The 15,213-nt window shown below is 40.6% G+C and overlaps 1 protein-coding gene across 4 annotated transcripts in view; it reads right to left on the minus strand.

Annotated features, from left to right (window-relative positions):
- LOC132832338 (four and a half LIM domains protein 2-like) overlaps positions 1–15,213 on the minus strand; it is a 65,610-nt gene that overhangs the window by 12,757 nt on the left and 37,640 nt on the right. For 2 of the 4 annotated variants that reach the window (XM_060850269.1, XM_060850294.1), the window contains exon 1: positions 5,330–5,422. The exons of 1 other annotated variant lie outside the window; for it this stretch is intronic. The gene's annotated coding sequence lies outside the window, so the exon portion shown is untranslated. Of the gene's footprint in view, positions 1–5,329; positions 5,423–9,295; positions 9,393–15,213 lie in introns of those variants that run through there. One more of the 4 variants, XM_060850277.1, reaches the window with a different exon arrangement.

Raw genomic sequence — 15,213 nt, forward strand, 5'->3', positions numbered from 1 at the left:
CCGTGGTGGCAGAAATGGCAAGGGTGCTTCGTCAAAATATTGTTTGACTAGTGTCCAGGGTGTTCCCATGGGCGGAGTGGGAGTATTCCTCACTTTCTAAAATCTTTCCAGAGAAACTACTAAGCTCAATATTCTACAGTTTAAATATAATTGAACCATCTCTAAATTGAATTGTGATGAACTAATCAAGCCCCCTCCCCCTATTAATATTAAAATTAATATTAAACCAACATGTAAACTAGAATTCCATGACTTAATCCAATTCATATATTTTTAATCAGAAGGATATATATGTACAAAGAATATGAAGTAAAAGTTGAACAATTGAAAGTGATAAGGAATGGTATTTCTGGGTAAGATACCAGGCAACTCCCACTGGAGCTGAGAAGGGTAACAGAAGGTTTCATAGTTTTTGCAGTTCAGAAAGATGTTGATGTGAATATGGAAAAGCTACTTTTTTTGCTAGTTAGTGAGTTATTAATGAGAGTGTATCGGTTTAGAATTATTATTGAAAGTGAGAAGGCAGAAACCAATAAGCATTTAATAACAAAATAATAGGGGAGTTCCAGTTTACTTTGAATGGTTTAATTAAAGATGGCTGAATGGCAGTTCCTGTCTATAAGATTTGGCAATTGCAAAACACCTGTCTACTCCCCTGACTGCTGCATTTCCCACTGTATGACTGTTTTCTTATTCTTGTTATCTACCATCTTCTCACTGACTCTGAGATTGTCCCTTGCTCCACAATGCCAAGATGTTGGTTAGAACAACTACATCCAACTGTCTACTTTTACTGTTCATAATTCAGTCTTAGTGGACTGTTCTATTTCATTCAAATGTTTTCATATTTGCATCTACATTCAGGTTCTGTTTAAAATGGTTTACAGCAATCATATATTTTGTACACATTAGATTCTATTTTCTATTTACTTATTACTTTATCTTCCATCTCTATACCACTTAATATATTGCAATGTTTTGTTTCATAATTTTGTCACCATGGTTTTAAGTCAAGAAGTTAAAATTCTAGGATGACAGTCCAAAATGGAAGGAATTGAATTGACTGCAGTATGTGCATTGTCAGTGGGACTGTTATCAGGCTGACTGTATAACAGGCAGCTCCTGAGGCACTTCACTTTCATCTGCCATCCAAGATTCATTTCTAACCTTTGTATTTCTAATTTAACATCACTCTGGACTTTTCTCTAGAGTTCAACCACAGTTTCTCAATTCAATACCACAATTCAATAAACTCAGTTATTTAATTACCTTTATTCTTTTCTACTTTGTCTCTAGTGATTAAAGGATCAAAAACTACAAACAATATTGCAATATTCTGAATGTAGTTGATGCATAGTTTATTCCACAACTCATTTGTGCATTATTGTCATGATAATGAGTTTTCTTGTCAACACCTTCAGACATATCCGTGCCAATGTAATGCTAAAGATAAAATGTAATTCTAGTAGTCATCTAGTATATCTTGTGGGGATTCTCAATACATAAATGCTTTCAACAAATTAGCTGTGATCTTATCATATACCAAGAGAATAAATTCCAGAGATTGTATGAAATGTTCAGCACTGCTAATTTGGCTTTTTGCCAGCACTTTCAACAAAGAGATATGTGAATCTATTTTCAGGTGATAGTGAGTTCTGGACTTTTTTTGGAAGTGCGGCTGGTAAGTTAACACCAAAGACTGTGTGCAATCTTAAAGCTGCAGTTCTACTGGGAAAATACACAAGTTACCCAAGATGTTGCACCAGAAGAACTGATATAATCTCAAGTTAATTGGGTCCAATTTATTTTTTGTTGATGAGATTGCTATGGTTTTGAAACCTCCACAAAAGACAACATTTAATTAGAATTTGTTTGACTGGCTGCTACCACATCTAAAGCATCTACTTAAAGTTGTTGCTCTCATTTGTTCTGCTCCAACTTCAATGTCAGAAACATTCTCCCTATTCTAATTCTGCTCATAAATACTGAATTTTCTGGTGGTAAGAAAGGTGATTTCCATTATAGGGAGATGTACAATGGGATTTTTCATGCAATAAACATTTTCTACTCAACCTGTTCAACCATATTATTACACAAATCTGAAATAGGTGGGAGCTAAATCCAGGCCTTCCTGGTGCAGCGATTGGGACTCTATTACTGCACCAAAAAGCCCTTTTTTTTAACAGGATACACTAAAAAGGCAAACCATTAGTATTAAAGATGTTGCAACAAGTATATAAAGTGATAACAATTACTAAATCAAATGATAACAATAAGCACTTGAATTTTATAAATCTATTCATATGACAACAGGCACCAAATTAATTTTCTGATGCAAGACATTCGAGTTAAACTTGAAATCCTCTGAGCTAATTTGAAATACATTCCCTGATTTTCACACATCTTCAACCTTTTAAGGGCATAATACTACATAATATTTCATGGGAATTTTGTTCTGAAGAAGGATCACTGCTTTCCTGATTCTTAGTCATCGTCATAGAGATGTAAAGTCATACAGCATGGAAACAGACCATTCAGTCCAACTAGTCCATGCTGATCATGTTCCTAAACCAAACTAGTCCCATTTGCTTGCGTTTGGCCCATATCCCTCCAAACCTTTCTTATTCATGTACATATGCAATGTTGTAACTGTACCTACACCCACCACTTTCTATGGCAGTTCATTCTACACATTTATCACTCTTTGTGTAAAACAGTTGCTCATCATGTCCTTTTTAAATCTTTCTTCTCTCATCTTAGAAATACACCTCCTAGCTTTGAATTCCCCCAGACCAGGCAAAAGACCCATCCTATTTACCTTATCTACGCTCCTCATGATTTTATAAACCTCAGTAAGGTCACTTCTCAACCTCCTTCGCTGTAGTGAGAAAAGTCCCAGCCTATCCAGCCTAGTTTTATAACTCAAACCCTCCGACACCGGAAATATGATGGTAAATATTTTCTGAAACTCTCTCCAATTTAATAATGTCCTTCCTAAGCGGGGCAGCCAGAACTGAACTCAGCACTCCAGAAGTATCTGTGCAGATGCTGCCTGGCTTGCTGAGTTTCTCCAACATTTCAATTCTTGTTTCAGATTTCCAGAACCAGTTGTTTGTATTTAATATGTCTTCACACCCAGCCCCAACCCTTCCCACTGCCAAAAAAAATGATCAGACATTTCAAACTTTGACTTGCCATAATACTGATTGGAAAGAAGGGACTTGTGCATCGCTGGTTGGCCAGCATTGATAGCCCATCCCTATTTGCCCTTGAGAAGTTGCTGGTGAACTGCCTCCTTGAATCACTGCAGTCTACTTGCCGTGTGTTGACCCACAAAGCTGGTAGGGAGAAAATTCCAGGATTTTGACCCAATGACTGTGAAGGAATGGTGGTATATTTCCAATTCAGGGTGATGAGTGACTTGGAGGGGAACCTGCAGGAGGTGGTGTTCCCGAGTACCTGCTACCCTTGTCCTTATAGGTAGAGGTCATCATGGGTTTGAAAGGTGCTGTCTAAGGATCTTTGGTGAATTTCTGTAGTGTACCTTGTAGAAGGTACACACTGCTGCTACAGAGCGCCGGTGATTATATTAAATTATTTACAGTGTGGAAACAGGCCCTTTGGCCCAACAACTCCAAACCAACTCTCCGAACAGGAACCCACCCAGACCCATTCCCTTACATTTATCCCTTCACCTAACACTACAAGCAATTTAGCATGGCCAATTCACTTAACCTGCACATTTTAGGACTGTGGAAGAAACCGGAGCACCCGGAGGAAACCCATGCAGACACGGGGAAAATGTGCAAACTCCACACAGACAGTTGCCTGAGGCGGGAATTGAACCCAGGTCTCTGGTGCTGTGAGGCAGCAGTGCTAACCACTGTGCCACCCTTTTAAACTCAACTTGCCTGGAATATAAAGCAGCATGTGGGTGGCACGGTGGCACAGTGGTTAGCACTGCTGCCTCACAGCGTCAGAGACCCGGGTTCAATTCCCGACTTAGGCGACTGACTGTGTTGTGTTTGCACACCGGGTGCTCCGGTTTCCTCCCACAGTCACAAAGATGTCAGGTGAATTGGCTATGCTAAATTGCCTGTAGTGTTAGGTAAGGGGTATGGGTGGGTTGCGCTTCAGCGGATCGGTGTGGACTTGTTGGGCCGAAGGTCCTGTTTCCACACTGTAAGTAATCTAATCTAATCAGTCGAGCTGCTTGAGCCCGTGATTTTCTGTGCGGGAGGCGAACACGATCATGGACAGCACAGACACTGACCCTTTTGAGAAAGTCTGCACTCTCCCACACCACAGTGAATTCTCCAGAAAACAAACCCACATTTTTTTTTGTTTCGAACTTAAATACAACAGTACTCAACAACACGGCATTTTAACATGCTGCAGCGTTACAGTTGATCCGCAGGGAGGGATCTTTCCTACTTTCTAAGTCAACAGAAGCAGAAGTAGACCAAGGTCTAAGATAGATTTTGGCCTTAAGTAAACCACATGTAGGCACATTTTCCAGCAGGTTCACTCAAAGCAACCAGCCAGGTTGACTTTACCTTTTGCTATTCTGGAGCAGTTGTTATCACTCTGTTGCTGTTTTGGCTGTGATCAAGGAAATCAGTATGAATTAAGGATGAAACTTTAAGATTTCAATGTTCTGCCATGCCACACCAGTTGGGAGGTTTGTGTCATTTGAAAGCTATTATGCATTGTCAAACATAGTTTCGTTACTGAATAAGTGGTGTGGAAAATAGTGTTCTATATATTCACCTAGATCAACAAGTTGGCTGCAGTTTAGGATCAATGCTGACAGAACAGGTTTTGGAGTTAAACAAGTTAAACAAAGTGAAACCAAAAAAAGAATTCAGTAAATATTTTAAGTGAGCTAAATTACCTCTACAGTAATGATTTAAAATAAAATAAAATCTGAAGAAACCTAACTGTTGTTAATTGGCTAAGCAAAAGGTAGAACTGATTTTAAAAACAAAATTCTTGCTGTGCAATCTATTCTTCAGATTATGAAAGCCTTTGCCAAATAATTTGCCTAATTATACATTAACAAGTAGTAAGCTATCAACCACAAAGGACTGTAAGCATTAGGGAGAGACAAATGATCATTTATAGCTTGGGGAGCACCATTCCACCAGTCTGGAGTAAGGTGAGGAGGCAGTCCTCCACAACCTACTAAACTACTACAAGGATTGAACATACATTATCATAAATCTGATTGAGCTAACTTACCTCCCAGCTCAACATGCTACAAAATCGGTATTACTTTTCAAGATTTTCTTAAATAAACTGAATTAAATAATATGCAGAAGAGTATTACCTGATATGAGTAAAGGTTATAGAGCAGTGGTCAACATCAGATGTTACAATGTGAAAATTGCTGCCTTCATGCGAGGACAAGTTAGAAATGTATCTATGACATTCATTAGATACCCTACTGACAAACTATAAATACTATATATACTATTCCTCTGCATCTCAAGGGATAAGAAACACATTCCCCTGCATTGGTTCATACCTTTTAAGGCAGTGTTTTCCTTGCACTGTCTACATTACTACGTGTGAATGCCACCTTCTTGCTTCACATTGACATTCAGCTCAATAGCATGTGTAAAGCTTAATTAACTGGCAATAATACATTTAAATTCTTATTCATAGTCTTTAACAGTATGGAAGGGAACATACAAAATAATTTTCTCTCCTTTGCATCATGTGCTATCAGTTTGTGTCTGTGAGATGCAAATTAGTTTGTTTATTTTTACACAGTGCTCAGTTTTAACGTTGCAGTAAAGATCTAGCAATTACCAGTATCAGTGCAATACCCAGTGGGTATCTTTGCATCAATTGTGACTCATTTCCACTCCAACTTCAGCTGCAGAAGGGAAACGCAATTAAGAGCAGCTTTTTTTTCCCCTTCGTCTTAATTATATGCAGTTAATTTACAAACCTTAGTCACAAAAGGAAGTAACAAATAAACATCAACTTGGCTAAAGACTATTTCCTGACTCTGGGGGAGGCACGGGTAGAAGCAAAGACAGCTGGAAATAAATACTAACTCTATCAAAATCAGAATTCTGAGTAAGGCATTCTTTTGCTTTTCCCACTCGTGCTTCTTTTGCTCTCTTTCAAATTGATTTTCTCTGCCAGGTATCTACTCTTCCCTCCTCCTGGTTTGCCTTTCTTTTTAACATGAAAATAATTATCCAAGATCACCTCACTCATTCACACTTCAGCTAATTAATCACTATTCATGCACATATAATGTATATATATCAACAAATGTTATCAGTCTAATCTGAGACAAACAGAGAAATCAATGGAGAAATCCAACAGGTCTCGCGGCATTTGTGGAGAGAGAAATAGAGTGAATGTTTTGAGTCCAGTATGATTCCTGTTCAGCTCTGAAGCAGAGTTATATTGGACTTCACATAACACCAGATTATAGTCCAACAGGTTTATTTGGAAGCACTAGCTTTCAGAGCACTGCTCCTTCATCAGGTGGTCGTGGAGTACACAATTGTAAGACAGAATTTATAGCAAAAGTTGCTAAATTGCCCGAACTGTTAGATAAGGGGTAAATGTAGGGGTATGGGTGGGTTGCGCTTCGGCGGGTCGGTGTGGACTTGTTGGGCCGAAGGGCCTGTTTCCACACTGTAAGTAATCTAATCTTGACAGTGTGAAGTAACTTAAATTATACATTGAAAAATACCTTGATTTTTTGTTAAATCTCTCATCTGTTAGAATGACTATGTTGGCTTCACTTCTTTCATATGTAAATCACAAAACTTTTTTTAAAAGTTACATTCTCAGGTTAACCTTAACAATTGGTGTCAGCCCAGATGTGTTGAAGGTGTTGGCCCACTGTGTGCTGTTGTCTGTGCCATAATGTTTAGACGATTCTAGTCTAAAAAATGAGTGAACAGAATCTTACATGGATTCATGCAGTTTTTGAGCAAAGTACAACGTATCTCTGCAAGTACAAATTCACCCCACAAATGTAAATGTGTCTGTGTGCATCTGGGTTTGTGTGCGTGTGTGTATGTCTGGGGTGAGGGGTTGTGAGTGTCTGTGAGAGAGAGTGTATATGCGTGTGTGTGAGTGTAAAGGGGTCTAAGTCTCACTTTTACACCCACTCTCTGCCTTCTGCCTGTCATCCATTCCTGTATCTATACCAGTACCTCCCCCTAACATCACAGAGTCATGGTCATAGAACCTTGGAGTCATACAACATGGAAACAGACCCTTAGATCCAACCATTCCATGTCGAACATAATCACAAAGTAAACTCGTCCCGTCTGCCTGATCCTGGCCCATATTCCTCCAAATCTTTCCTATTCATGTACTTCTCCAAGCGTCTTTTAAATGTTGCAATTGTACCCAGTTCCAGCACTTTCTCAGGTAGTTCATATCACACATGAATCACCCTCTGTGTAAAAAAAATTGCCTCTCATGTCTTTTCAAATCTGTGTCCTTGAACCTTAAAAATGTCCCCATAGTCTAGAGATCCCCTAAACTATGGACTCATCTTATTTAGCAGTCTCCAAAGCAGCACTTGTCAAAGGCCTTCCTGAAATCCAAATAGATTGGATCACATACACTGGGTCTCCTAACTTGCTAATTACTCCCTCAAAGAATTCTAACAGATTTGTCAGGTGTAACCTTCCCTTAATGAAGCCATACTGACTCAGTCCTATTTTACCATGCTCTTCTAAGTACACTGTAATCTCATCCTTAATAAGGACTCTAATGAGTAAGATCTTATTCATAAGGCAATGCCTTCAATGTGTTCCCTCAGGACTGATGAAGGGCTTATGCCTGAAACATTGATTCTCCTTCTCTTTGGATGCTGCCTGACCTGCTGTGCTTTTCCAGCACCACAGTCTCGATTCCCTCAAGACCGTTTGGACTTTTGTGCCCAAGCCTTGCAGTAGGACTTAAACCCAGAATCTTGTGACTTAGGTTGGAAGAGTGTCACCAACTGAGCCACAAATCACACGAGAGCCAGAGATGATACTAAGCCACAGCTAACGCTAAGGGTAATTGATTTAATTCAGCTATTTTACTGATTTGTCCTTGCCATAAAGTTTAAGTAATTTATGGCAGCAAGAAAAATCAGCAGTGATTCCTCATCTAGTACTTTATAAGCCAGATAATAAATGCAAAGTTGTGTATTAAAAGTGATTCATGAGTTATTTCCACAGCTGCACAAACTGTATCAATGCTTTACCTTGGTGCTAAATCTTTCACTAGTGAATTAAAAACACCATTTGAAGCAATTATTAATTATGTGTGTTGGAGAACAAATAGATCAACCTAATCTACTCACACAGTTGTTTTCTTAAAGCTTTACTCAAGATTTGCTAAAATTATAAATCAGATCTAGATTATGGCATTGTCCTGTTCCTGCTTGTTAAAATGAAAAAATGGATGATATTCTTTTAGTCCCAAGGCTATTGGAAATCATAGGGAAAAGAAATGGGATCTGAATAAACAAAAAGCCAGTGTATACTAGACCTCCTGCTATCCACTCCTGATGAAGGCCTTATGCCCGAAATGTCGACTGACCTGCTCCTTGGATACTGCCTGATCTATTGCGCTTTTCCAGCACCACACTTTTGACTCTGACTTCTACTATCGATATTTGTTACTTTGTGGATGTTGTCTAAATGAAGTAGAGTATTCGGGGAAAAAATACAAATGAAGAGTTCTAGTATCCAGTGGTGCTTTATATCAACCAGAAATTAATTCTGGTTGGAACATACGTACTTAAAGAAAAGGCTATTACATGGAGTATTGAATCCCTAGATTTCCCCCTTGATGAACCTGGTACAATATCTTCTGACATCGAATTTATTACTTTGTTTTAGACTTTGATTATGATTTTGATACTTTGTAAAAAAACAACACAGCTGCCTCCTTAATAATTCAAGACTATTGCTCAAGCATTTCTAGGGCTCAGACACAACATTAGCTTTCCTGGTTACTGTACTGTTTTCATAAGCTTCTTGTATCAAAAGAATCACTTTCAGCTCATTTAGCTGACCAAGCTCAGTTTTTATACTTCTAAATCAAGGCCTAAATTTATGTAATATTGAGTCAGGTAAAGGAGAAGGTTAATGTTTCATACAATAGTTATTATAGTTGTCATTACAACAAGCCAAAACCAATGTCTTCACGCCATTAGAACAGATATCACAAACAAAATGAGGTTACTTTTTTTGCATTAAGCAAACAAAAATAATATTTAGAATGATCATTTTCACACAGCCATCTGCAGTATACTTACCAGCTTGGTTAATAGACCTAAATTTGCAATCCTAGTTACTGGGACTCGGAGGACTGTGCCTCTGCTAGAGGACTTCCTGTTATTTTCCTGCAGCCACTTCATTTGAGAACTCGAGTGTAAACGTTTTGCTTGCTACGAAGCAATATAAGATCACTGCCAATGTACAAGGAACAATGTTGTTTTCAACAATGTATAATTGGAAGCAATAAAGATCAAAGGAAAATTAACCCAATTACGAAACTGCTGAGACAGAAACATGCTCAGAAAGGGAATATAATTGAAACATGGTATATATCAATAAACTGTAGTTATTTGTCCTCGTTTGCTATATTTAGACTTAGTCATGATACAACTTTGAGTTAAACCACATGCTTGCAGTGCTAGTCTTTGATTTAATTAGTTTTTAATGAACTACGAAAGTGAAATTAATTCCTTAAACTGATATTGTGAAGAGAATGTATATTTTGCTGATATTTACATGAATGTTTAAAATTTAAATGGGCTGATGCAACTGGTTACAGAGATTTGAGTGGTGAGGGCTTTGGTGAGATGTGGGGCAGAATTGGGTATGATTATCGGTAGGGCCATCTGAATGTTTGGACCACCTTGCTTTATCTTTTCTCCAACAATATCGCAAGATTCTCACTGGGCAGTGGCAAAGTTCCTCATTAATAGATTTTATTTCTTGTCAAACGACTTGAAACAGCCTAACTCACCACATGAATATTTCAGTTGCAATCTTAACAAAAACTCACCAAAGCTCACCAAACTAGCAAACGGGGAAACCTGGCAGGTTCTTGCATGTTTAACTCACCACTTGCTCCAAACAACCTCCATGTTGGGCACCAACATCTTAAGGCACACTCCATGGACACATGTCACTCATATGTCCACTGACATTGTATCTGATATCTGCCAGAATCTGAGCAACCTCATGGCACATCTCTGATCTATTTACAGGACACTTCTGCATCTTCAATGCTGCATATTCTCCCTGTGTCTGCGTGGGTTTCCTCTGGGTGCTTCGGTTTCCTTCCACAGTCCAAAATTGTGCAGGTTAGGTGAACTGGCCATGCTAAATTGCCCGTAGTGAAGGGGTGAATGCAGTGGAATGGGTTGGTGTGGACTTGTTGGGCCGAAGGGCCTGTTTCCACACTGTAAGTACTCTAAACCTCAGGCTGCACTGGCAACTATCATTGTAATGCTGCAGCAAGGACATTGGCTGCTCAGTAACACACCCAGCTCATGACCAGGCTGCATCTCCGGGTTCTTTGCTTCTGTGATAACGCTTGCTTGTTCTGAGCCTACCTGGATGCTCACAGCATCCCTGCTTTGCCTTGCCATTTTATATTTTGTCTCTTCAGCCAAACATGCTGAGCTCGTGTCACTGATATCCTGCCTTGACATTTGGTGCAGATGCAAAGGCAGGAAGCTTGTCATGGTTATCAGCAGATCTCAGTCATGTCAAGGGGGACAGCCTTCAGGTAGGGGTTCCCTGCATGGCAACTCAAGGGCAGCCATCAATACTAGTCATGTCCTGCTCAGGGTGGTCAGAGTCAGGATTCCCCCCCTCCTAAGTGGTGAGGAGCCAAATGACGAGTAGCACACCACCCATACTAACTCTTTCTGCCCAAATGTTGCCTGCTTTCCTCCTGGGATGAAAGAGAGGTGGCCACTGTGAGAGATGAAAGCAGGTGGCACTGCGGTTGCTGTTGGTACGGATGGGCAGGTGCCCTGAGTGAGTTAGACAGAACAGGCAACATGCAGGGTTAGTAGTGTCACAGGTTGAGGTGTGTGAGGAGTAATATTGTGGCATTTTGCCCAAAAAGGAGGAGTTGTCTTTCTTTATCTGCATAATGTAGACTTTGCTGACAAGGCCATCATTTACTGTCCATTTCTAATTATCTTTGAGAAGTTAGATGGTCAGGAGCCGAGGTGGTTAAAGTTAATGACTGTTGTTGGTGGCTGAGTTTCTCCCTTTGCATAACAGTATCCTATTAGAATCAATCAATTGGATCTATTTCCTGGTTCAATCATGACATTGTAGAAGGGCATTGATACACCGTAACACTGTAGTAGGATGATCTTATTATTTTAGCTCTTAAAAGCTATATCTGCTATGCAGTAAAGATTAAATAAAAGAAAATATTGACCTTCACACAGCAATATCTAGATTCTTTTTTCTGAAGATAGCACCCCCTCATACACAACCCTCAACCTCACCCTCATCTGCATGCCACACCACCCCCATACACACACAATGACACCATCAAACTTACCCTACACACACAGTCTCATCATCAAACCCACTCCTCCACACACAATCACACCATCAAACCCACCCGCACACCCATACTCAACCCCACACCCACTCCAACACTTCTCATCACTTTACTTCCATATCCAAGCCTCCACCCCTCCCCACAACACACAAAGACACCTTCCCCACCTCCACTCCCAACCTCACACCCCACACCTCCCACCACACCCACCTCACCACGCCTCTCCCCAACCCACCACCTATATAATTCAGTCCATTAAGGCAGCCATTTCAGGTCATTGGAAATGGAAGAAATTTTGGATAAAACAGGCTTTAAATAAATACAGAGAAAGGACAAAGGGTGGGAGAAATAAAGAAAAAGAATGAAAGGTAGGGGATGGAAGAAAAGTGTTCAGGCTGAAGCATTCTGGTAGGTAGTGTGGACTGACTCATGCATCCGTCTAAAGTGTCAGTCAGAGACTGACCAGTGTAAAAAATGTCAGCTCTGCAGCAATGACACGGTGTGGGCAGCATTCACACACTTGGAAGGAATACAACCCTGCAATGCACTCTGGGTTAGCTGGCAGTGCCAACCACACCTGCAGCACCAGCGCTGAATGCTGCCAATACTGCAATAAGGGCCATGAAGAAGACAACCATGGATCCTTTGAGTGGGTAAGTCTGGAAGGTATTGGTCAGAGAGGATTGGCCTATCTTATAGGGAGGGGTGGGCACAATGGTAGTGGTGGTTAGGTTTTAAAATATATGCAGATCTGAAGGAATGGGAATTCTAGCTACTTTAGGTGTCCTCAGATTGAGTAAACTTATTCAACTATTAATCACCTCCTTCCCAGGATTTTAAAACCACTGAAAACAAAATCAGACTACATCTTCTCACCAACCTGCTCACTCCAACCTTTTACAGCATGGCAGGGTAACATTGGGTTAATTGAAATTCTAACAAGCTCAAATTCTAACAAGATCAGAAATGATTGATTTCCATATGGGAGGTGGTCCTAGGGCACTTGTGCTGGAGTAATAACATTCCTATCTCTGGGACAAGAAGTTCCAGGTTCAACTGCCACCTACATAAGAGATGTGTCATAACATGTCATTACAGATTAATTTTGTTGCTGTGTTATCAGTCTGTCCTATTTTACATGTTCTCACATTGAAAACACAGCCCATGTGGGCATGTAATATCCAGACCTGAGTGACAAAGAAGTGGGGCAAGGCAAAGAGGTCATGGACATTGTACAAGCAAAGAAGCAACAGAGTGATCTCTCAAGGAGCAGGAATGAATAACAACAGAATCATCACCAAAAGCTGCTGTCTGAAAAATTGGGAGCAGTTATGGCCAACTAGAGTCATAGAGTCATAGAGATGTACAGCATGGAAACAGACCCTTCAGTCCAACCTATCCATGCTGACCAGATATCCCAACCCAATCTAGCCCCACTTGCCAGCACCTAGCCCATATCCCTCCAAACCCTTCCTATTCATATACCCATCCAAATGCCTCTTAAATGCTGCAATTGTACCAGCCTCCACCACATCCTCTGGCAGCTCATTCCATACACCTACCACCCTCTGTGTGAAAAAGTTGCCCCATAGGTCTCTTTTATATCTATCCGCTCTCACCCTAAACCTATGCCTTCTAGTTCTGGATTCTCCGACCCCAAGGAAAAGACTTTGCCTATTTACCCTATCCATGTCCCTCATAATTTTGTAAACCTCTATAAGGTCACCCCTCAACCTCCAACACTCCAGGGAAAACAAGCCCAGCATGTTCAGCCTCTCCCTATAGCTCAAATCCTCCAACCCTGGCAACATCCTTGTAAATATTTTCTGAACCCTTTCAAGTTTCACAACATCTTTCCAATAAGAAGGAGACCAGAATTGCATGCAATATTCCAGCAGTGGCCTACCAATGTCCTGTACAGCCACAATGTGACCTCCCAACTCCTGTACTCAATACTCTGACCAATAAATGAAAGCATACCAAAAGCCTTCTTCACTCTCCTATCTACCTGCGACTCCACTTTCAAGGAGCTATGAACCTGCACTCCAAGGTCTCTTTGTTCAGCAACACTCCCTTGGACCTTACCATTAAGTGTATAAGTCCTGCTAAGATTTGCTTTCCCAAAATGCAGCACCTCACATTTATCTGAATTAAACTACATCTGCCACTTCTCAGCTCATTGGCCCATCTGGTCCAGATCCTGTTGTAAGCTGAGGTAACCCTCTTCGCTGTCTACCACACCTCCAATTTTGGTGTCATCTACAAACTTACTAACTGTACCTCTTATGCTCGCATCCAAATCCTTTATGTAAATGACAAAAAGTAGAGGACCCAGCACCGATCCTTGTGGCACTCCACTGGTCACAGGCCTCCAGCCTCAAAAACAAGCCTCCCACGCCACCCTCTGTCTTCTACCTTTGAGCCAGTTCTGTATCCAAACGGCTAGTTCTCCCTTTATTCTGTGAGATCTAACCTTGCTAATCAGTCTCCCATGGGGAACCTTGTCAAATGCCTTACTGAAGTCCATATAGATCACATATACTGCTCTGCCCTCATCAATCCTCTTTGTTCCTTCCTCAAAAATGTCAATCAAGTTTGTGAGACATGATTTGTTGTGGTTCTGCTCGCCGACCTGGGAGTTTTTGTTGCAAACGTTTTGTCCCCTTTCTAGGTGACATCTTCAGTGCTTGGGAGCCTCCTGTGAAGCGCTTCTGTGCTATTCCTCCGGCATTTATACTGATTTGAATCTGCCGCTTCCGGTTGTCAGTTGCTGTCCCTAGTAGCCATACACTCAGATGACAAACAACACCAATTCGATTGGGACAACACCACTATTATAGGGCAGGCCAAACAGAGAACAGCCAGGGAATTCCTAGAGGCATGGCACTCATCCACAAATTCTATCAACAGACACATCGAACTAGGCCCTATATACCGACCACTGCAGCGGACGGCAACTGACAACCGGAAGCGGCAGATTCAAACCAGTATAAATGCCGGAGGAATCAGCACAGAAGCGCTTCACAGGAGGCTCCCAAGCACTGAAGATGTCACCTAGAAAGGGGACGAAACGTTTGCAACAAAAACTCCCAGCTCGGCGAACAGAACCACAACAACGAGCACCCGAGCTACAAATCTTCTCACAAACTTAGAGACATGATTTCCCACACACAAAGCCATGTTGACTCTCCCTCATCAGTCTGTTAAACATAACTGAATTCAACAACTGTCGAACACTCTCTGACCTGCTTTCACTTCATTTCTTATTTTCACTGTTGCATCCACACCCCTAAACTTTTTCAATATTTGTTTAAAACCTGTTACATTCAGTTCTGACAAAAAGGTATCGACCTGAAATTGCTTCCTCTCTTCACACATGCTCCCTGACCTGCGAAGCATTTCCAACATTTTTTGGTTTTATTTCAGTAACTAATCTTGAGTGTAGATCAGGGTTCTTGCATTGAACATGATTCATTTTCATTTTTGTGTACAAAAAGTTTTTTTTAGTAGGTCTTTGTACCCAAGAATACTGTGTATGATGAACTCATTTGTCATAGAGACCTACATTTTGCAGCCAGAATAAACAACATTACATTTCACAGTTTGATGGTTCAAATATGTCCTTGAAAAAAAATT

This window comes from Hemiscyllium ocellatum, chromosome 3 (genome assembly GCF_020745735.1).
Source record: "Hemiscyllium ocellatum isolate sHemOce1 chromosome 3, sHemOce1.pat.X.cur, whole genome shotgun sequence".
In the NCBI taxonomy this organism is placed as follows: Eukaryota; Metazoa; Chordata; class Chondrichthyes; order Orectolobiformes; family Hemiscylliidae; genus Hemiscyllium; species Hemiscyllium ocellatum.